At 39.2% G+C, this 25031-nt stretch overlaps 1 long non-coding RNA gene across 3 annotated transcripts in view; it reads right to left on the bottom strand.

Moving 5' to 3' along the window:
* Positions 1–25031, bottom strand: part of LOC311629143 — a 164009-nt gene that overhangs the window by 113492 nt on the left and 25486 nt on the right. For 2 of the 3 annotated variants that reach the window (XR_014796158.1, XR_014796159.1), the window contains exon 4: positions 9803–9908. This is a non-coding gene — a long non-coding RNA (uncharacterized lncRNA). Of the gene's footprint in view, positions 1–3569; positions 3752–9802; positions 9909–25031 lie in introns of all 3 variants that reach the window. The other variant, XR_014796157.1, reaches the window with a different exon arrangement.

Raw genomic sequence — 25031 nt, 5'->3', positions numbered from 1 at the left:
ACTAAAAAAAAAAAAATTGCATGGCAAAGGAAACAACCAACACAAACTGAAAAGAAAATCCAATTTAAAAATGGGCAAAGGACTTGAATAGACCAAAATATACATATGGCCAAAAGTATATAAAAAGATGCTCAGAATCATCAGGGAAATGCAAATCAAAACCACAATGAGATATCATCTCACCTGTTAGAATGGCTGTTATCCAAAATAAATGAATAAACAAATCACAAGAGTTGGCAAGGATGTGAAGAAATCAGAACCCTTATGCACTGTTGGAGGAAATGTAAAATGGTTCAGCTACTAGGGGAATCAATATGGATGGTCCTTAAAATATTAAAAATAGAACTACTATAATCAGCAATTCTACTTTTGGGTATATTCAATCCAAAAGGATTGAAAGCAGTGTCTCAGAGATGTTTGCACCCCATGTTCACTGCAGCATTGTTTGTATTAGCCAGGAAGTGGAAACAACCTAGGAGGTCTATCCATGAATGAATGGATAAAGAAAATGTGGCATATGAATACAATGAATATTAATCAGCCTTTACAAAGAAGAAACTCCTGTTATATTCGACAGCTTGAATGGACCTTGAGGACATTATGCTAAGTGAAATAAGTCTATCACAGAAGAACAAATACTGCATGATTTCTATTTACATGAGGTAGCTACAGTAGTCCAACTCATAGAAGCTCAAAGTAGAATGATGGCTGTCAGGGGGAATGAGTGTAGAGTTTCAATCATGCAAGACAAAAGAGCTCTAGATCTGCTGTACAACCCTGTGCTCAGAGTTAACAGTAATGTACTGTACATTTAAAAATTTAAGAAGGTAAAAAAATGTATTGCCATTCTATTTATGTTTTGGAATACATTTGTATGTACTTAGTAAAAGTGTAAAGACACCAAACACAGGATAGTTAACCTCTGTACAGTAGAGAGGGGGACAGGCTTGTGGAAGAATACACATGATGTTTTAATAACCACATAACATTTTAATTCCATAATCTTCTTCATATGCCTAGAGTATTACATAATTTTAAAAAGTAACTTTAAAGGAACAACTTGCCCCTATATCATCTACTCTCTACCTTCTTTTTAACCACAAAAAACAGGATGTGCGGCATTTATGTGGACAACAGATTATCATGGATGTCTCTACATTTTGAAATAAGAACAAATTTCGTGTTAGAAGTAAAAAAAAAAAAAAATACACCTACAGAGTTCCTTTCTCTTTTATATTCTTTCTTTTTTAAATGTTGTGATCTCAAAAGTATTTACAAGCTGGTAACTCTTTACCAGCAATAATAATTTTAAATTGGCTACTACACAGATACAATCCTGTGTAATTTCTATAGCAATTCCAGTTCTCTTTCTCCTGCTTAAGAAATTACCATATTTCAAACGAACAAAAGTAATATTACACAGATAACTTTGCTTTTATCAAGTTTCAAACATAGTGGTGCCATAATTTGAATTAAGGCAATCTGATTCTGAACAGTAACAAGCTTCAGAGAAAATTTCTAAAAGTAGGATTCTGAGTAAACAAAGATGCCCAGGATTGTTCTTTTTAAATTCCAACATTTTCCAACACAAAAAGATGCTAAAGTGTAATTTAATTATGTAAAACACAATGTGTTTTTGTATACAAATGCTAGCAAAAGAAAATGATGCCCTATAATTAAAAAAACAACAACACATTGACATGAATCATTCACATAGCTGACTTAAAAATATTTCCCTAAATTAGAATAATTCCACAAGTGCCAAGTTCACTCTGTTTAGCTCTGATCATCATCTCAAGTTTGAAAGTAAAGTAAAATTATTTCCATGTCCCCACTCAACAGAAACAATGTCTTTCCATGTTCCCACCCAACCTTCTGAGCAGTGCATGACAATGAAACATCCGATAAAAGAATTCAGAAGCTGAAACAAAGAAAAGCAAGTGTAGGGAAGTTTCCTAACTTACTAATTTAAGATAAATGGTTTTGTACAGATCCAAAACATCGAAGGCATAAACAATCCAATTTCTCTTTAACCAATATTAACCATTCAGGACTAGTATTAAGAAACTAGTCCAGGTGGCTCAGTTGTACATCAAAGGTTATGGGTTCAATTCCCCATCAGGGAACATACCTAAGTTTCAGGTTGTGGGCTTGAACCCTAGTCAGGCACATATGAGAGACAACCAATTGATGTTTCTCTCTCTCTTTCTCTCTTTCTCAAATCAATAAACATATCCTTAGGTGAGAATTAAAAAACAACAATTAAATTTTGTGTTCTTTAATTGTTTGATATAAAAGATTTATAGACAGTTGTAAAGAAGAGGAAAAACAAAAATAAAAAATGAAAATTCTCAAATAACAAAAACAAGGTTGCTTTACCTGGAATGAAATCTGCAGTGATCTATGTTCAGTAAAAGCTTTCCTATCTTAAAGGAATTTTAGTCACAAGCGCTTCCTTTTCATTCCTTTATGTTTCAAGGGCCTCTTTCCCTTGACTGTCAAAAAAAACAACAACCTCCTTTTTCTTTCACATTTTCCCAGCAACACACTGAATCCTAACTTTTCAGGCTCATTTTAGAAGGAAATTCAGACCTCAGTTATTTCACTCCTATGACAACATAGGAGTGCCTACGTTGTCAGGTTAGCAACAACAAAGGCACTCCCTCTTGTGGCACAAAAGGAAACTGCCTGTCGCCAGCACTCAAGTCCAAGCAGTTATTTCTGAGTTGCACAGCACTGGAGCGGGTCGGTATTTCCCTGTCTTCAGCAACTTACTCCCTTAGGGTAGCTCAACCAAGGGCACATTTAAAGCACGATCTGACCCCGTATCACTAAAGGATAAGTCTGAAGCAGTAGGCAGAACCCATTTTTAACTCCTATTGTTTTGATATAGTTTCAAAGTCACAGTTTAGGCAGTAATTTTGGTTTATATATTCAGAACAGGAACATGAATAGTGGGCGAAACTTTTCATAAGAGGAGTTATTGTCCAAATTATTTTTCATACTCTCAAAAAGTACAAAAAAAAACAAAACAAAACACCAAGATATTATTTTGTGCATCACTTGTTACTGAAGTACTTTCAATAAAAACAAGGCAGACATAATTGGAATTTCCAAAATAATATATTGTCGCCTCCATTTACCCCCAAGCATATGTCATAGCCCATGCTTCATTTATTCTTGCAGGTTATGTATGTTTTCTCTTCAGAACAACTGACAAATATCAGTGTCCTATAAGTCTGTTGAATAAAGAATTTGAACTGGGGAAGGGTCGGAAAAGAAAAAGTAGAATTTGGTTAAATAGCTGGTACCTTATTTAGGAAAGTGGCTTGATGAATTTCAGTTAAGAAATTGGTTTGTGAAATAGATTTTTGTATTGTATTTGCATGAACTTGGGTAGAATCATGAGCAAAATGTGCTAGGTTGTTGATGCCTTTTTTTTAATTAAAATTAAGTAATTTTCTACCTGAAGATACTTGTTTTTACCTATAGATGTTAAAATTCATTCTCCTATTTTATATATGAGGACACACAGGAGCAAAGGCATGCAAAGGCATGAAGTCACCAACCCCAGGGAGCCTGACTCCTGGTCAAGGGTGGAACACGGCCAGAGCCAAGTGGAAAGTGCCCCAGGAAGGCTACTCTCTCTGGGCTGCAGTTTATGCCCAGATTCCCTGATGCCTTCACATAGATGGGGTTGGGGGCAGGTGAGTGGACATCCCAGGCCTAGAAGGATGTGTCTTTTTTGTACCTAAAAGATAAAAGGAGTTAAGCTCTCATCAATTTCCTCCCTGAAGGACTGAAAGGTGAAGGCAACCTACCACGGACAGAATATTAATGTAAGAAACTACCATTTCTTCCAGAAGGGAGTGTTAACAGTTATTAAACATAAAACCATCATTCTAAACCAAAATTCATGTGCAAGGGAGATACAGAATTTTGGGAAATACGCAAAACTGCAAAACTGTTTTCCAACATGGCTACATCATAATTATATTCCTACAAGCAATTTGTGAGGATTCTGGTGTTTCCACATTCTTGCCAACAAAGATATGGATTATAGTCTTTTTAATTATATCCATTAGAGTGAGTGTACTAGTAAAGTAATATCTTATTATTGGCTTTAATTTGCATTTCCCAAATGACATGTTGAAACTCTTCCTGTGCTTATCTACCTTTCATGTACCTTCTTCAGCAAAAAGGTCTATCCAAATCTTTTGCACATATTTAAATGGGGTTGCTTTGCTCTCTTATGATTGAGTTTTTCTAGATAAAAATCCTTTATCAAACATATATTTTATAAATATTATCTCCTAGTACCTGGCTTGACTTTTCACTTTTTAAAAAAATTCATTTTAGAGAGAGAGGAAGAGAAAGGGAGAGAGAGAAAAACATCGGCCAATTGCCTCCTGTATGCACCCTGACTAGGGATCCTGTTTCTGTTCACAGGCGAAGCTCAACTGATCCACACCGGCCAGGGCGATTTTTCACTTTCTTAACAGGTGGTGACTTTTGAAAACCAAAACTTTAATTTTGATTAAGTCCAATTTATCATTTTTTCTTTGATATTTCACACTTTTTGCATCCTATTATTAAATATTTGCCTAGCCACAGAGACAAAAACTTCCTGCTATGTTTTCTTCACCCTTTGGTCTATGACCCATTTTAAGTTCATTTGTGTGTGTGCTGTAAGGTCAAAGTAGAGGCCCATTTTACTTCACATGGATTTTCACTGTTGACAACCCTGTTTGTTGCAAACACAGCGCTGTCCCTATTGAATTACTTTAGTGAATGATCCCTTTCATACCTATTTCTGGATATTCTGTTCCTTGGATCTGGATGTCTACCCACATGCAAGACACCGTGCTGTTTTTATTACTGTAGCTTTATGGTAAGTTTTGAAATCGGGTAGTTTAAGTCCTCTAACTTCATTCTTCTTTTTCAAAGTTATTTTAACTATTCTAGATATTCTGCATTTCCTCCTAATTTTTAAAATCTGTTTGCCAATTGTATAATTATTCTTCTACAAAAATTCTTTCTGAAATTTTGACAATGACTTTGTTGAATATATAGGTCAATTTGGGGAAAGCAGCTGCATTAATAATATTGAGTCTTTCAACCAATAAATGTAATACGTATTTCCCCTTATTTAGATATACTTTAATTTCTCTCTGAAAAATGTTGTAGTTTTGAGTGTGGAGGACTTATAGTTCTCGTGTTAAATTTATTCCTAACTATTCAGGTCATTTTGATGTTAATATGAATGGATATCTATTCTTGACATTTCATATCAATGAAATCATATAATCAGACATTTGTGATGGTCTTCTTTTACTGAGCATAAGGTTTTCAAAGTCCATCCACATGGTAGCACGTATCAGCACTTCATTCCTTTTTATTGCCAAATAGTATTCCATTACATGGATATACCACATATTATTCATCCACTCATCAGTTGATAAACCTCAATATTCTAAGGGTTGATGTTCCCTTTAGTCATTTGTTTGAACTTACAGAATCTGTCTCTTTCATGACACGTAGTCCCTGATGACTTTGCTGAGTTTTTAAAATTCAGATTTATAGTTTCTGACACAGTGCCCTAGATGTACTCTTGTCTGCCTAGGTTCATGGTCAGCCAGAGATGCGAGCAGGGGTTGTACCCAAAACTTTGTACTTATAAGGGTTCCCCACTTCATCGGTGGAGTTATTTGTGGGTTTTTTGAAAGTTGCACCCAAGCTTTTTTTTTTTTTTTTAATCCTCACCCAAGGATATTGGTTGCCTCCCGCATGCCCCAGCCCAGGACCCAGGCCCGTGACCAGGGCCGGGAGCCTGCAACTGAGGTATGCGTCCTTGACTGGAATCGAACCCAGAACCCTTCAGTCCACAGGCCAACGCTCTATCCACAAAGGCAACCGGCTAGTGTGCACACAAGCTTTTGGGGGCCCCCTTGGCTTTTCCTTGTTGTGCGATTGTCCCCCATGGACATTCAACATTTAGCAGTTGCCACAGGTGTGTGGAGAGCTCATCACAATGCTTCTACAGTTCTCTCATTTCCAGGCTCTTTCTTTCAGTTTCTGCCTGGTGGCCCCAAAACAGGACTGCAAACTTGATACAGCAAAGCTGGAGATTTTTCTTATCCATTGTAAACTGAGTATGCCAGTTTTAGCCAGCAAAGCTGTGGGGTTTCACCCACAACCCCAGCCCACAATACCAAGTCCCTCACTTCTGGTAAAAACCATAAGCTCACAAAACTGCAGTTCCTACCAAGTTGGGGTTTGGGGGAACAAAAGGGGCCGCACGTGAGAAGGCCACACTTCTACCCAAGCACCAGCATAATTATTTTCTGCCTTCCCCGAACCCAGAAATGATTGTTTTTGACAATTTTGTCCAGTTTTATACTTGTTTTATATCACTCATCATCTTCACATCATCTTTAATGGGAATGACCTTGGCTACCCATTTTAAATTTCTCAATTTCTCATAATATAATCTCTTATGGAAACAAAGTATGACTATAACTTCAAGTATCAAATATAGAAATGCTTTCAAGTTTGACATAAAATTTATCATCATAACTTGAATATTTTCCAATAAGAGAGCGGCTATTCCACAGAGTTTCAGCAAACTAACAATGTGCCAAAAGAGTGAGATGGTCAGTAATTTTGAGGCCCCTAGGGGATCAACTGATAGATTATTTGGATCTCATCCATGGCTCTTAATCACAAAACTCTATGATGACCCAAATATGATCGATTCTGTGGTGTTATTAACAAAGCTTGATATATACAAAAGGCAAATTCTTGGAAGACTCTATCAGTATTATGTATTGTAGTTGTTCTCAACCCCGATTTTGTGACATTCCATTTATCTCTAGTTATTACAAAAACTGTCACAAAATCCTTGAGCCTAACTTGCTTTTAACACTATTACTTAATAGGTATAGAATGCTTTATAGTTGGTGAAGCTCTTTCACCTACTATCCCATTTGATCCTCATAAAACCTCACGTGGTAGGTAGAACAAATATTATCCTCATTTTATATCGGTGGGAACTGAAATGCAGAGATTAAGTGTTCCACATAGCTGGTAAAGCAGCTCTAAGACCCAGTTATTCTGGCAAAGTTTTGTCTTGTGACCTTGGGCATGTCTCTGCCTCAATTTCTCCCACTGCTTCTGGCAACCTCCTTTAAGGTTAGGAAAATAAATTACCCCCAAACACTAGTTTTCTCAACTCTTCCAGTTGAGGTGAACTAATTTAACATTTGCTTCCTTAAAGTATTTATTAGAATGTGAATACAGACCTTGAGCAGGAAGAAATGAAGCCAAATTTCATAACAATTACAAAAGCAACTTTTAACACCATCAATGCCAACCTGCACACACACTTTACAAAACACAATTCTATAAAATCCTCTTAGGAGGGAAATACTAATCCTTCCCACATAGCTCTTAAGTGTCACAAATCTGGTGGGTCATTTCAGAAGATCTTAAAATCTTTCTAATACATGCCATTGAGGAAATATGTGTTAATTTCTCTCATTGAAAAAACTAAAACCAATAGTTTCCTTGACCCCGCTTGACTCCTGAAGAGAGTCTGTATATTCACCCTCTTCTCTTCATTTCCTTCAATTCTTCCTTGAATCTATTCTACTCAGGCTTTTGTCTCCACCAATTCACTGAAACACTCTTGTCCAGCTCACTAGTAACCTCCTCATTGCTAAATCCAAAGATCAATTTTCAACTCACATCTTACCTAACCTACCAGCAGCATTTGACAAGGCTGATTATTCCTGCTTCCCTGACACACCTGGTCTCCTTGGTGACTACAATATCCCAATTCCTACTTTATGGCCCGATTCTCAGTCACCTTTGTAGAATCTCCCAATCTCCAAATGTCGCGGTGGTCCCTGGCTCTCCTTTTTTTCTATACTCTCACTCCATTGTTGATCTCAAATCTCATCAGAGTTTTAAATGCTAATGACTTTGACCTCTATCTCACTGAATTCTTTGACCTTTCCACTTAGATGTCTGAAGAGTCATCTCAAATTTAATGTGCCAGAAACTGAGCCCCTGGTGCTACTTCAAATCTATTGCTCCCACAATTCTCCCCAATTCAATAAAAGGCACTCTATTCTTCAGTTGTTCAGGCCAAAGCTGAGTCAACAGTAACACAACTCTTTCTCTCTCATCCCATCTGTAACTTCACAACAGCATATAACTAGAATCCCATCTCTTCCTTTGGTTATGGTCTCAGGAACCACCACCTCTCAACTGGTCACTGCAGCAGCCCTGAACTGGGCCTCTCTAATGTGTTCTTGCAACCTCCCACCCTCACCTCAGAGTATTAGAAACAAAGCAGCATCAACAGAAAACCATATCACTTCTCTTCTCAAACCCCTTCCATTTCTATTCATGTCACACAAAGCCAAAACCCTTACAATAACCACGGCTCTCATTTCCTTTCTTCTTCTTCTCTAACCATCACTCACTGCAACCAATCACAAGCCTCCTTCTACCATTCCAACAAGACAGACACAAGCCTGCCTCAAGATCTTTGCATTTGCTATTTCCTCTGCCTAGAACACTGTTCCCTAAATATCTATAAGGCTCTTTCTCTCACCTTCAAGTCTTTACTCAAATATTACCTTTTCAGTGAGACCTTCTCTGAGTACCCCATTTATAACTGAACTTCTCATATTTTCTGCAAAGAACTTATTGCCTTCTAATAGATTATATATTCACTTATTTACTTATTCTTAGTCGCTCCAATAGAATGTCAACTCCATAAAAGCAGAGAGTTTTGTTTACTTTGTTCACTACTGAATCCCAGTGCATAAAATACTGTTTGGCACATAGTAGATACTCAGTATATACCATATTTTCCGACATATAAGACGACCCCCTAATTTTACAGTTAAAACATAGGTTTAGGCCTATATTCGCTGTATAAGACTACCCCCCACTTCCGAGGCAACACCAGTTCTTTTTTTAATAGACCACCTCTCTGACTCTGGCCAATCTGAGCAGGCTTTTTACTAGAACACAGTGTAGCTTCGGGTACAGAACATGTCGTCTTATACGCCGGAAAATACGGTATATGATGAATCAAAGAATCTTATTCTTAAAACAATACAGATTTATAGTAATTGACCCATACACAGACAAGAAGTTTTAAGGCCCACAGAACACACTGGCAAAGCGATCGTGTGGCAGCACTGGCAGCTGCACTTGGGGCTCCATGATTCATCCCATCCTTGACCCTCCAAGGGCTGTGAGGCCTGCCAGGTGCCCTGAAGGGCTGTTCCTCCCGTCTGCACCCGGCCCTCCCGCCACAGCGATAAAGCAAGCATTCTGCCAGGCCGCTCATGCTGCCAGCCACCCCTCCCCTATCTCCCCCCACCCTCCAGGACTGGGGGACTCTGGTAGTGCCGAGAGGACTGGCCACTGCCATCTTTGTGATGGAGTGATGGTTAATTTGTATATTGTCCTTTTATTAGATAGGAAAGTAAAATAAAGCACTAAGGAGAATTCTTTTAATTTTCATTTAAATTCTCACTGTGTCTCTTGATGGCTGAAGTATTATGTATGGAAATGTTTTCATTAATTTTTTTTTAATCATTAAGGGATTTCTTTTGGAATCCCATTACATAGAAATATTTACTTATTGGAATTAAAATATTTGCCATCATTATTCAACAAAATTTAAAGAACCCAATTAAAATGCATATTTTAAACTTATAAAAATTTTACTTTTTTTAAAAAAAAAAAAGCTGTAAAGCAAAGCACAGCAGCATCTACTTACTCAGCTGTTCCCAGTGTTGTCTATCATCTCTCATAAACTGGCAGGTTAGGCTCAGGTCAGCCAGGCCCAGAAACTCCAGATGGTAAAACAATCGCCTCTTCCGACTCTGAAAAGCATTAATAAATGCCTGAGTGAGAATCAAAACTGGTATTACAACCAAGACAGAATGCTCCTAAATAGACTGTCCAGACAGAGAATAACTTCTGTTTCTTCTTTTCTCTCTCTCTCTCTCCTCTCTCTCTCTCTCTCTCTCTCTCTCTCTCTCTCTCTGACTCAGAACAAGTTAATTCATGGCCCTGAAATTGTGAGTGACCTGAGATAGCAATACTTGGTATTAAAACTGCCCTTCTGCTTTAAGAAATCTCATTGGCGAAAAGCCTAAATCAGCACAATAAATTATGCATCCGATTCTAAAACTTAACCACTATTTTTTTACCAGTCTGACCCTCAACTGATAGAGATCCTCTATCTCTAACCATATAATTTATCATGCAAACTAAGATACTTTTGAAAGTGGAAAAGTGAACTTTTGAAATATTTAACCAATAAACTGTTATTACATTTACTTTATTCTAAAAAATGAAAATAAGGTACATTCACTACATCAATGCAAAAATTTTAAGGTTTCTTTATAGTATGTGAACATTTAAAATATAAACAGATTATTCTTGGTACTTATTCATGTACTCTTCTGTTCTTATTAGATTCTATCTCTAATATTGTGTCACTAGTAGTTTTTCTGGACAAAAAGATTGATATGGTCTTATTATTTTTAATTTTTCACAAAGTTACCACAATTTTGGGTAAATGATATTTTCATCTTTTTGTTAAATAATCTGAAATCACTGATACCTTCATCTGACTCTTCTGCATTGGTATTATTTTTAACAATCCTCTTTTAACAGCTGCTGAGAAACCTGGTAAACTCAAAGCAAATTATGCTACAAGAAGGATATTCTCAATTCTATTTTTTTCACAGAAAAACTATTTCAGTCTACATAATTTCACAGATACTATTATTTTACCTAAGTTGGTATTATTTTTTTTCTCTACTGTTGCCCCACCTGATCCATCGATCATGACACAGCCACACAAATAGTTTTTTTCTTTCCTCGATGCAAGTCGAATCGTGTCATTTCCTACATTAGAACATTTCAATGGCTTCCCATTGCTCCTAGAATATAATCTAAAATCTTCATGGCCAAGAAAGCTCTGCTAGATCTGGTTCCTGCCTACCTCTTAGGCCACACTGGCTGCCTTCTAAAATCCTCAAAGCACCAGCTGTCCCCTGCCCCAGAGCTTCTGCATCTTCTGTTCCCTCTGCGTGGAACACCCTTCCTCCTCTCAATCATGGCCACCATCTATAGCTGGGAGGCCTGCTCATGCTGCCAGTCTAAATCACACCATGGTATTCTAAGCTTTCATCACAGTCTATATTTATTTATTGGTATTTTTAGAAAGCCTAACCCAACTAGACAATAAAAGCTTCCTGAGAGCCCGGCTGGTGTGGTCCAGTGGTTGAGCATCAATCTTTGAACCAGGAGATCACGATTCAATTCCAGTGAAGGGCACATGCCCAGGTTACGGGCTCCATCCCCAGGGTGGGGTGTACAGGAGGCAGCCCATCAATGATTCTCTCTTATCATTGATGTTTCTCTCTCTCTCTCCCTCTCCCTTTCTCTCCAAAATCAATAAAAATATATTTAAAAGCTTCAAGAGGGTGTAGAGATCATTACTATTTAATTCATCCCTTAATTATCATTCCCTACCCAGAACTTACTTCAGTGCTGGCACCTTGTGAACCATTAATACGTAACTATTTGGTAGACAAATGAGTGAAAGACTGAGAAGGAGAGGGTGGGAAACAAAGGAAAAATTTCATTATTTCAGTCAACTTGGGTCTATGACCCAAACACCTCACAATCCTTATCCAACTACATCATCAATGTATCCTCTATACAGGATGGTTCTCATCAGTGTATAAGCAGTGTGTACTTTCTCCCAACCATAGACAGAGAGAAAAAACCTTTCTCTTGACCCCACATTCCCATGGATAAACATCTTTTAAAAAACTAGATTTCATTTTCTCCACTCTGAAGTGAAATAGACTTCTGAATGGGCAAAGCGAAAAGCCCAACCCTTAAAATTCCATGAAAAAGGTGGCTTACTTCCTTCGAAGCTTAAAAGCTTCACATTAATCTCCAAAATAAAGCATATCCAACTGCAGGTGTTTGCTGTGAGATGAACAGAATAAATAAAATCTCAATACCTACTATTTTAGAGAAAAAACAATCAGTAGGTCCTATGGACAATCATGGTTTTCTAAGCTCCTTTCCCGAGTATGGCTTCAAACTAGCAGAGGCTGCGGATGCTTGGCCTGAGCCCTCCACGCGGCCCTGGGCCCGGGGCCCTGCAGCCTGCACACGCACCTCAAGCATGTCCTGCAGACTCCTCGGCTCTGCCTCTGGAGAACTGAATCCACGTGAATGGCACTCCTGGGCCTTTTACATAACTGTGGTTGAAGGTATTTTTCACTGGGTTCTTTAAACAAAGATTCACGTGATAAATTTCTGCTCAAGTTTAGTTCCAGGAAATGTTTGGTTTCTGCAGATGTTTATAAGCTTCCGGTTGTCAGTACATAAAAACGATATAATTCTGTGCTTTTTTTTTTTTTTTCTCACTTGAGCAAGCAGAAAAAGTCAAATAAAAAGTATGACCCAAACCTACTGAGCACTGACAAATGGGAGTGCTTAATCTTTCAGCTTCTTTAGATGAGGTTGGTTTTATTTTTTTTATAAAATTACTTTACCTTTTGGCCTGATACATGTAAGCTGCTTTATCTGTTTTCAGAACCAAGAAAAGCTATAAAAATGTAAAAAACATGTATCATGTTGACCTGTTTCTAAGTTCCAGAATAGAATGGTGGGTTTTTATACTGAGAACAGGTCTAAATGCCCAGAATTAAATTTCCTGCCACCCAAAAGATATGTTCCCGTAGAGGAACAAAACAGCATTCTCCCCAATTTATTTGATTTATTTAGAGACCTGGTTCACCAGCTCAAACACTCAAATATTCTTTTAGTTGAATTTCCCTCCCAATACAAAAATGTCTGAAAACTTTACAAACTACTTTAAGAGAGTTCTTCAAACATTATTTTGAAAATCTGAAACATTTTAGAAAACTGAACAAAACTGAACATGACAGGTGAACACAGTGAGTCACTTCACTTGGAAAGCAGTCAGATTCCATGTGTGGGGCTTGTGAGCCTCATCAGCCAAGAACTGTTTTCAGCTCCTTCACCCTTTCTCAGGACTGACGTGCAGCAGTAAGTGAATCCTAATAAGTGACTAAAGTAATAAGTAACAAAAGCATCCATCAAAATCTTGAAGCTATTTATTTATTACTACACTAGCGACCTGATGCATGAAATTCATGCACAAGAGGGAGGGGGTCCCTCAGCCTGGCCTGCACCCTCTTGCAATCTGGGACCCTTCGGGCTCAATCCCACTGGGCCTAAACCAGCAGTTAGACATCCCTCTCGCAATCTGGGATCTCTGGCTCCTCACTGCTCACCTGCCTGCCTGCCTGATCACCCCTAACCACTCTGCCTGCCTGCCTGCTCGCCCCTAACTGCTCACCTGCCTGCCTGATGGCCCCAACTGATGACCTCTGCCTTGTGCCACCCTCTCTCCTTCACCCCCTCCCCCGTAGCTTCGTCTAAAAGGACATCCGGAAGGTCATTCGGCTGTTCGGTCTAATTACCATATTATGCTTTTATTATTTATAGATACTTAGCCTCCTTTCAACAAAGCATTTGAGACAGCCTATAAAAATTAAGACATTGCAGTAAAATCCTATTTTATAAATATAAAAATTCAGAGAAAGGAAAAATAAGCATGCAATTATGTAAGCCAGAAGTTTCTTAACTTTGGCCAGAAATGTGGCCCTACACTATCTATTTGATAAAGCAAAAAGAGAAAAACAATTATAAAATTCACACAGGCCATGATGGATTAGTAAATCTCAGGAGAAAAAGAATTTGTTCTAGTATGCAAATCTGAGAAATGTTTCTCTAGCAAATTATTTTGTAAATAATGCACTGGGGTCTTCAATACTGTCCCTGAGAGAGATCCTAATTGGTTCAGTAAAAATATAAAGCTCTCTAATAATCTGGATTAATAAACAATAAAACCTAGAAAGTATCCAACAGAACTTTCTGCAATAATGAAAATGTTCTACATCTATCCTGTCCAATATGGTAGCCACTAGTCGCCTGTGGCTATTGAGTATTTGAAATGAGGCTAGTGCAACCAAGAAGTTGAATTTTTAATCACATTTCATTTTAATTTTAATAGCTATATTAGGAGAACAAACATCTACCCTTTGGGCCACACAGGTCTAAAACATTAGCTGTCAAACAATGTTTAGTAGCAAACTTATTTTTGGGTTGGCAAAAATATATGGACTCTAACAAAAAAAGAAAGGTATATTATATATATTTATTTTTGAAAGTTTTAACTTACAATAGTAATTAGAGGCCCAGTACACAAAATTCATGCACGGAGGGGGGTCACTCAGCCCAGCCTGCACCCTCTCCAATCTGGAACCCCTTGAGGGATGTCTGACTGCCTATTTAGGCCTGCCTAAACAGGCAGTTGGACATCCCTTCACAATCCAGGACTGCTGGCTCCCAACCACTTGCCTGCCTCTGCCTGACTGCCCCTAACAGCTTCTGCCTGCCAGCCTGATCACCTCCTAACCACTCCTGATGCCTAACTGCTCCCCAGCCGACCCAATTGCCCCTGTCTTCCCCTGCAGGCCTGATCACCCCCAATTGTCCTCCCCTGCAGGCCTGGGTTGCCCCCAACTGTCCTCCCCTGCAGGCCTAGTCCCCCCACCCAACTGCCCTTCCCTGCAGGCCTACTCTTCCCAGCTTCCCTCCTCTGCTGGCCTGGTCACCCCTAACTGCCCTCCCCTGCAGGCCTGGGTCTCCCTCTTCCCCAACTGCCATCCCTTGCAGGCCTGTCCCCCACAACTGCCCTCCCCTGTAGGCCTGGTCCCCCCAACTTCCCTCTCCTGCAGGCCTGCCCTCCCCCCCCCCTGCAGGCCTGAGTCTTCCCTAACTACCCTCCTCTGCTGGCCTGGTCACCCCCAACTGTCTTCCTCTGGTGGCCTGGTCACCTCTAACTGCCCACAACTGCCCCCCCTGCAGGCCATATTTGTGGCAGCCATCTTGTGTCCACATGGGGGCAGCCATCTTTGAGCACATGGAGGTGGCCATCTTGTGTCTTGGAGTGATGGTCAATTTGCGTATTACTCTTTTATTAGATAGGATTATAGTTAATGAAAATGAGTTTTTCAATAAATAAAAAGTAAAAAGTAAAGGTTATCAGTGAGTTATAAACTTTGATCAGCCCCAGTAAACACTTTTATTTCTGTATTTTGAATGATTGCATGGTACAACGCCCACATGGGACTTCTCACTACACATGAGATAATCAATTACCAAAGGCCACACACAGCATCCATCTACTTAGAAAGCATAAGAAAACACATCCCAGCAGGGCAGTCTCAAGTGTTTCTCTTCACGGGAAGAGCTTTTCCAGGAGTCCACCTGGCCTCTCTTTGCCATTTAAATGAGAGCTCAGGTGCAAGGAAATGAGAATCACAGGGTGGCTGCAGAGTCAAGCTAGCTTAGAAACCTTTTGTCCCAAGCAGAACCCAATACAGCTCAGTAGCCCAAGCCACCGCTTCCAGGGTCCACACAAAGTTTACGCCCATCTCTGAAATGTGCTCCCAGGGGTGCTCAAAGCTGTTGCTCCTAACCAAGAATGTAGGGTTTCTGTGTAGTTCCTCCCAGTGCTGGTACACCTACCAAATAAAGATCCCCTTTACCAGATGCAATGTTGCCTAGTAACATGGTTGACTTTCCACTTTTATTAGGATTTAGAGGAAATGAGTAAAAAGTTCATCCAAGGTCAGATTTGTCCTTAGAGAATGAAAAATGGTTCTGTTAATTCTTTAAGCACCACTCGTGGTTTTGAAAAGTAATTCTAGCATATCAAGAATAGAAAAGAACTTCTTTAACAAAATCCTAAAATAAAATCATACTTATGACTAAATAAGTATGGATTTCCTTTAAAAACTAGAAAATGAGACCAAGGTGACTTCAATCATTATTTTTATTCAATAAGGTAGAGGTCCTAGTAATGTAATAAAAGAAAGGAACTGAGCCGAAACAGGTTTAGCTCAATGGATAGAGCGTCGGCTTGGGGACTGAAGGACCTGGGTTCAATTCCGGTCAAGGGCATGTACCTTGGTTGCGGGCATATCCCCAGTAGGGGGTGTGCAAGAGGCAGCTGATCGATGACTCTCTCTCATCGATGTTTCTAACTCTCTATCTCTCTCCCTTCCTCTCTGTACAAAATCAATAAAATATATTTAAAAAAGAAAGAAAGAAACTGAGATATAAAAATTTTAATGAAGTGTAAATTGTCCTTATCTCCAAGTGACAATTGTAGCAAACACTTTATTTCTAAAGAGAATTATGAAGGAAAGCTATTAAAACTAATAAAAATAAGTTCATCAATGTTGATATATATATAAAGTTAACATGCAGAGAATAGTATAATACATAAAAGCCAAAAACACTTTTTAATAATTTTAATAGAAAAAGCTACCACTTAAAATAGCAAATTAAAAAAGCAAGACAAAAACTAAACAAAAAAGAACTCTGAGAACTAATGGAGAGATTGGGAGGGTGGACTAAATGGATAAATGGGGTCAAAATGTACAAATTTCCAATTATAAAATGAGGATATAATATACAGTATGGTGATTATCTTCTATACTAATAAAAGGGCAATATGCTTTTAGACCGGGGTACCTTCCAGATGTCCTTCTAGACAAAGCCAGGGTGGCGGGGCTGGCAGAGGCTGTTAGGGGTGATCAGGTCAGTCGGGGGGGGGGCAGTTGGGGGCAATCAGGCTGGCAGGGGGTAGCATTTGGAGGAGATCAGGCCAGCAGGCAGAGTGGTTAGGGGTGATTAGGCAGGTAAGCAGGTGAGCGGTTAGGAGCCAGCAATCCCAGATTGTGAGTGGGTGCATGCCAGGCTGAGGGACATCTGGCCATGCATGAATTTTGTGTACTGGGCCACTAGTTTATATATATAAAAGCCTAAGTGATTCTTATGACTGTATGACTGGAATAACCAGTTGAACAGTCACTATGATGTGCACTGGGGGTAGACACTCAATGCTCCCTCAGCCAACCTCCCACAGCTCCTTCCCCTTCACCCTGGGCGGCCAACCATCCCCCCGGCTGGCCAGCCCCAATCAGAACCTCCCTGCTGGCTGGGCCCTGATCAGGGCTGGGTGAGACACCCTGATCCACCAGGTCAAGGGACTCTACCTGTGCACGAATTCATGCACCAGGACTCTAGTAGTTAATAATACTGCATTACATACTAGAAATTAGCTAGGAGATTCTCATCACAAAAAGTATCTGTAACTGTATATGGTGACAGATGTTAACTAAGCTTATTGTGGAGATCATTTTATTATCTTATACACCTGAAACTAATATAATGTTGTATATAAATTATATTTCAATTAATAAAAAAACACCAGAACCAAGTCTGATTCGAAATCAATCAATATTATTTGTAAACTTTATCTCAGTGCTGATTTTCTGTTTACAATTTCATTTTACATATCTTTGCTGTAGAATTGCCTCACACCTTCTCTGGAAAAAAAAAACAAAACTATTAATAATTTAAAAAACAAATCCCACTAAATCCATGTCAGTAAACACAAAATAGAAGAATCAGTTGGAGAGGAACCAAACACTGACATGGCAGTCCTGGATCAGGTGTCAGGACAAATGGTTCCATCACGAACTTTAATAGGAAAGGCTACAGAGTGGAGCCAACAGGGCAGGCTGCCAGGGTGCTCACCTCCTTCTGGGCCACAAAACAAGCAAATCAATCACGAATCATTAAGGAATAGGAGAATAATAGGATCAGGTCAGAATCTGGGGGTGGAAAGTATATTTTTAATTTAAAAAACAAACAAACTCCCCCACATGATTCTGATGCACCTTCCCCTCCATCGTACCAGCCCTGCCCCATGAATGGCAAGAATGAAATCTTGATGATATGAAGTCTGGGGCTCCAGGCCATCTTCCTCAAAGTACATGGACATACAGAGAAGAGTGGATTCTTGAACAAAACTGAGTTTCTGTTAGAAAAGAAGAGAGTGGGCAAAGGCTGCAGAGAAAGCTACCAGAAGTATGTGTTACCCTTTTACAGAATATTATATTTGGCACTAAGAGGAAATATAAAGAAAAAAGACCACCTTATTCTTAAGCAACCACATTTACAAAGTTAAAATTTTAAATTTTAACAGAGAAAAGCTAAAAATAATTGAATCTAACAGAGTATAAACTAAGTATCACAAAGACTGAGAGATTACACGGTCATTGAGGGAGATCAGGTTTGAATAACCAGCAGCTCTGAAAGAAGAGAATTATGAAATGACCAAGAGGCTGGTTTATGTTTGAAGGCAGAAAGGTACAAATTTAGAGATGAAGAGATAGAAACTCTGTGGAAAATACTAAGAAAATGCATGTGCAAATATAACACCTACAAGTGTCTGACTTGTTTGCATAAAGGCACTCATACCTATGTGATGAATGAATGAGTGGATGAATAGGTTTGGATTTGAACACTATTTGACTGGAATCAGAGGACACCTATGATCAAAACTATTTCTGATGAAAAACCATCGTTTTTAACAAGAATTGATTGGAGGAAAACGAGACAAAAGTGTAATCCATTGGGAATCTACTGAAATCTTCCAGGCATAAAGCAATCAGGGCCCGGATCCAGGGATTCAAGAACTAAACACCATAATTACAATTTAAAAAAAAGGTGATTATACAGACTTCACTTATTTACCATGTCACATAGAAACAAGTAGTGTTACCTATATTAGATTCATTTTTTACTGTGTTATGAAAAATAGGATGACTAATCTTTAATTATTTTAAGTGATTTGCATTTGAAGAAGTTTTTACTGCACTTCATCAGGCTTTCTACCCGAGGTTTTCTTTTCAATGTCAACAGGAAAGATACACGACTAAACACAAGTCCATTAGAATCGTGGTCTCTGTGGCCTCCTAGTGCTAGTTGTCCAGAATGACAGCTTCTGTAGCAAATATTAAATTGTACAGGCATACCTCATTTTATCACATTTCACTTAATTGCGCTTTGCAGATACCTTATTTTCTACAAATTGAAGGTAAGACCCTCCACCAGCAAAACAAAAAAAAATATATATATATAAATTTAGGCTCAGATAGTGGTTAGTACATTGTTTTTAGACATAATGCTATTACAGACTGAATAGACCACAGTATAGTGTCAACATAACTTTTATATGCACCGGGGAACCAAAAAATGCATGTGACTCACTGTATTACAATATTCACTTTCTCTGGTTGTCTGGAACCAGCAATGCCTATACAGTTTCATTCTGTCCTCTGGTTTTTCTTCTATATTTACATAAAGTAACAATGGCATCCCTCAAAATAACACCTGAGACATTATTCACAAGGATACTAATCTATGGTAAAGGTAAACAAAACACCTGCAAGGCTAAGTGCCACTAGGTCATTCACACTTAGGCCTCTAGCATTATTTCCTACAACAATCTGTGAGAAGCTCCTGCTGGGGACCTTTCTGTGTTTTTTGTTTTTTTGTTTTTTATTGCTTTAAACAAGATTTTAATTACTATTTACTCATATCTCATATGCCATTTAGTCTTTATTTCACCCCTGGCAACTTTATTTATCCACTCTGCTTCTCCATGATTATTCACTATAAAAGATGAGTACTCTATACCTGTCTAAAGACTCAAGTAACTCTCCCTAACCAAAGAATCTCTGATCTTCAGGCTGGACCTGGGTGTTTCTGGCTCATTTTTTGTACTTGGCAGAGCTCTTGCTGAAAAAGCAGTCTTGATCACACACAAATGCGGCTCCACTTCCAGCCAAACCCCGAGTCCCCCAGGTCCTCTGGGAGGCAGCAGAGACGCTCCAACTAAGCGAAGAAAAGGCCACCTGGTCCGAGAGGAAGGCTGTGTAGGAGCTAACAATGTTGGCCACTAATGAATGACATGACAGCACCAAATATCCAGGAGTCTGTTCCATGGAGCCATAAGGTTTTAGAGATATAAGTCACCTAAGTCTTCATGTCATCTGGACCCTTCATTCTATAAATGACAAAATATTTTATCAAAAGAGCTAAATTGGTCACATATCTTAACTATGTTTAGACATCTGGGGAATAGCTTAGGAATGAATTAGTGATAAATACATAAAATCTAAGCAAACTCGTTTCCAAAAAAGCAATTAATACCAAGGGAAACAAAAATAATTGTGTTGGGAAGAATAAGTGACCATGTATTATATGCTTCAGCTGTGAAAGTTCTTATAGTTTTACTAATGTAACCACTGATTATTATTCAAAATTTAATTATAATGAGCATGAAGGCGGGCCCTTCACATAGGGTAAGGGCACATAAGAAAGATAAATCTCTTCATCTATCATGTGAAGTCCAAGGTATTGCCTAAGACTGAAATATTAAAAATTGGAAAGAGCAGCAGGCTATCTAGAGATTTGGAAGCAAATAATAAGAATTAGGTCTTAGAGTTGAACTTCCAAGAATAGGGCCTAGGGAGGTGGGAGACTGCTGAGTTTTACAACCAGCCTTGTACAACTCCTGGACTACTGGCATTCTATGCTTGTGTAACTGAGATTAAAATTAAATTAAGTGGCCAATCAGAGAATGGAACCTAGAATGTCTAACTATATAACAAACACCCTTTTTTAATTATGTATTTTTCACTTAAATAAAATATAGATAAAACACTGATATTTTACCTAACAGTTTAATTTTCTATTGTTCTTGTGGCTATTCATGGGAGAAAAAACCCCCACAAATATTCATCAACTGGACTGGGGACGTTTGAATCTGCACTAGGTGCTGGGAAAACATGAACAAGACCTTCCCTGAAGAGGGTCGCTCTGTATTAGAAAACCAGGTAACACACAAGTAACCAAAAAGCAATGAGATAAGCACCCTAACACAACTGTTCTGTGAGCCTTGGTCTTCTCGTTTGTAACGTGCCTCATTAGGTTTTTGTGAATATTTAATGATTCAGCTCATATAAGTTCTTGGAACAGTGCTTGCCAAAACCAAAGAAAAATAAGGCCAAAAGACAAACCCATCCATGCCTTCCTGATTTTAAAGCCCATACTCATTCCACTACATCACATTTCCAAAATAATTCTATTCTTTCATAAACAAAAAATTATTTTCCTCCTGGATCCAAATGGAATCCAATAAATGGACAACGAGTGATTCATTATGGATATAGATGAGAAAGTAAATAGAACCTATCAGTAAGAATAAAAAAAAATCTTTTCCAGCTTTTTACTTTTCTCATTAATTACTTATAAATATTTATTTAAAAATAGTTCCCGCCCAGCCAGCATGGCTCAGTGGTTGAGAGTAGACCTATCAACCAGGAGGTCGCTGCTCAATTCCCAGTAAGGACGCATGCCTGGGTCGCAGGCTCGATCCCCAGTGTGGGGTGTACAGGGTTCTTTCTCATCATTGATGTTTCACACTCTCCCCCTCTCCCTTCCTCTCTGGACTCAATAAAAATATATTAAAAATAAAATAAAAACAGCTCCCTATGTCTTATGAGTTAGGAATGATTTTAAAAATAAAGTTCTTGATTTATCAAGAAGTCGAATATGATAGTGAATTATTTCCATTAACCAGAAAATAAATTATTTATTGCTTGATGGCATTATACTAGACAATAAAAAAAATTTTTTAGCACAGATCCAACTTAGCAAATGAAAAGAATGCTTTCTTGCAACAGAAGAAAGATTACATTACTCCTTTTTAAAGTTAATTCATGGCTTTAAAAATAAGAAAACATATGGTTTAATGGAAAAGAAAATAATTGTATAATCAGGTTTAATTTTATTTTTTAACTATTCTAATATCTCAAATATCCTGATATATTCTAAGAAGAAATAATTCTGAATTTCTCTCGTTTACAGCAAATAAGTATAAGAACACAGTGGTTTGGCCAAAACCGGTTTGGCTCAGTGGATAGAGAGTCGGCCTGCGGACTGAAAGGTCTCGGGTTCGATTCTGGTCAAGGGCATGTACCTTGGTTGCGGGCCCATCCCCAATAGGGGGTGTGCAGGAGGCAGCTAATCAATGATTCTCTCTCACTGATGTTTCTGACTCTCTATCCCTCTCTCTCTATATATAAAATAGGGGTGTCGAACTCAATCAGAGAAGGGGCCAAAATCTAAAATCCAGCCTAAATCGCGGGCCGAATGGTTTACGGAACAGTCATAAACTGACAATGTCATTAACTGACAGCGGAGTGCAGTGATGACAGTGCGGTGCGGGCCACATTGCAAGGCCTGGCAGGCTGGATTTGGCCCGCGGGCCGTGTGTTTGACACATGTGCTATAAAAAATCAATAAAATATATTTAAAATTTGAACTGTAGTAACTTGGGTAAGGTGGAACTATTTCCCAGAATTCCCTTCCATAAGTGGTTCTAGGTCAGAGTTGGCCAAAAGAGGAATTTACTTGAGACCTGAAAGGAGGAACCACAGCAGCAGTTGTTGCCCTCTGAAGTCACTCCTCGCTTCTAGGTTAGATGTGGTGACAGTTACGGAATCTGCTGGGTTCCAGCTCATCCTCACACCCCTTTGGTCCCTGTTCAGCTCTTTCCCCCAAATACTGGACCTACTGGCCCACAAGGACCCCAGGCCCATCACCAGACATTTGGCATTCAAGAAATACTTAATGACTGACCAATGTAAACTAAGCTATAACAACACAGTAAATGATTTAAGCTCCTTGTCGCACAGTACCTTTAATGTATTGATAATGTACTATTAATTTATAGAATTATATAGCCTTTTGCACATAAATATTACATCACTTTTTAAAGAATAAGTCACCCGCACGTGATATTTTGTGGAAGAGCCACACTCAAGGGGCCAAAGAGCTGCATGTGGCTCTCAAGCTGTGGTTTGCCGACCACTGTTCTAGTGAATAACAGACTGACAGTTTGTTCAAATACACCAAGACACTGACCACTGTGCACCTTGGGAATAGAAGTGCTATCCGTTTAGACCAGTGTTTCCCAAACTTCTCTCATGATGAGAATCACCTGGTGGAGTTGTTAAAATACAGATTCCCGAATCCCAACTAAGAAGTGCTAAACTAGAATTTTTGGGAACATATAGGTAAAATTGAATACTTAACTAGTGCTCAGAGCATTTTACCTATATGTGCCCAAAAATTCTAGTTTAGCACTTCTTAGTTGGGATTCGGGAATCTGTATTTTAACAACTCCACCAGGTGATTCTCATCATGAGAGAAGGTTGGGAAACACTGGTTTAGACTATGTTTTAAGCACAATAATCTCATTGTATGCAATGTCATGGTAGGTTTAGATTAGAACATTAAGAGGACTCTCCAAGGTCGCCCATAATATTATTCCCCCGCTGACTAGCAATTCTTTGGGGTCAGTCGTTCTGTTAGGCCACCTACCTCCACTCCCAGATGCGGTGGGCTCTTCTCTCCAGGCCTGAGGTAAAGGGGTACGTCCATTTCCCTTTGAGCCCCAGAGCTAGTCATTTTGAGTCCCTCTTCAGGCGCCCGACCCCCATCTAACCGCTCAGTTTTCCTTCTCCTTCAGCATGTTCTCAGCCTCACTCCTGTTCAGTTTGGCGTGGGTTCTCATTCCTTGCTTAGAAGTCAGTTTTTTTCTACAACTCTGCCAGCATCACCCACTCACCTGACTCAGCAAGAGTCACACAAATTGCATGCTTTAAAAATACCTTAGCTGGGTCTTGAGCATTGTTCTTTCCTTTATGCTTGAAGAAAACATTAAAGCTGAACATCTGATTACAGTTTAAGTCCCTGATTCTAAGTAGGCCAATGCAACCGGGCATGTGCTTTGCCCATGACCTTTACAAAGAGGAATATTTCACTGGCCATTAATTAGTTGCTTTTAGATGGATGCAGTGAGAACAAGAGAAGAGCCCTGAAATAAAGCAGAAGAGATTCTACACTTCCTAATCACCCACTTCAACGTACCATTGGGAATTTTCTAATTCTGCCAATATTTGAGAGAAAATAATGATCTGTCATCAAAGATATGGTATTACTTGCCTGGAGGAAGAATGCGGGGTGTTTTACAGTTTCTCCAATTTATTCTTTGTTTTCAACATTACTTTAGAAGGTAATCTGATCCACTCTAATGACCCCAGAAAACGTTATCCTTTTCCAAGCAACCACTCTAAGACTGAGCCTGGCTTCTGGTACTCTTCTTCTTTAAACTCGTTCCAGAAATGAGCCTCAGAGGATGACTTTCTTAAGTCAACACAAACTTCAGACTTTGGGTCTCTCCAACAATTGGTCACAGAATGGAGATGAAACTAAAAAACTCAGGCATGCTCTCAAAGCTTTCAAAGCACAACACGGAACAAAGATGCGGAGATAGCACAGCCTGCTAACGCCTCCAAAGCCAGAGGGCTGACTTCCATGCAGGTCCTGAGTTCTAGAAATAACTGCGGGTGTCGGCAACGCAGCGCTGGCAGCCAGCGGCAGTGGAGGCACTGCCAGCCCCGATGGGCCCCGACAAGAGTGGGACCTCGGAGGGATGGTGGAGGTGAACGGGTGTCACCAGGCCAAGGGGTGCAAAGGTAGACCCTGGCCGCTGGCGGCAGCAGGCAGTTGGGGGAAGGGAAGCCCTGGCCGGTAGCTGGCAGCTGCTAGGGACCCTCTGCATGCACAAATTTCATGCACTGGGCCTCTAGTACTAAAATAAAGGACCTTCCCTCTACCCTTTATCTGTAATGTCTCTACTTTAAATTCATTTTTATGAAAATTGCAGTCTATACTCATCGTCTCTACTCCTTTAGGTCCCCTGCACTTGGTCTTGATGTTTCTAAGCTACTATGTTACAATTGTTCTCACTGAAGGCCTCTGACTTGGTCAAATCCAATGACCTCAATTTTCTTCTCATCCCAAATTGACCCCTTGGTGACCTTTGATATTCACTACTTCCCTTTAGGAATGTGTGCTTAGCCAGTCTGTTCCTGAGAGTGCGCCGTTGAGCA

Source organism: Pipistrellus hanaki, assembly GCF_964339955.1.
Source record: "Pipistrellus hanaki genome assembly, chromosome: 10".
Lineage (NCBI taxonomy): Eukaryota > Metazoa > Chordata > Mammalia > Chiroptera > Vespertilionidae > Pipistrellus > Pipistrellus hanaki.
The sequence above is the reverse complement of the archived record's forward strand: the minus strand, read 5'-3'. Positions and strand labels throughout refer to the sequence as shown.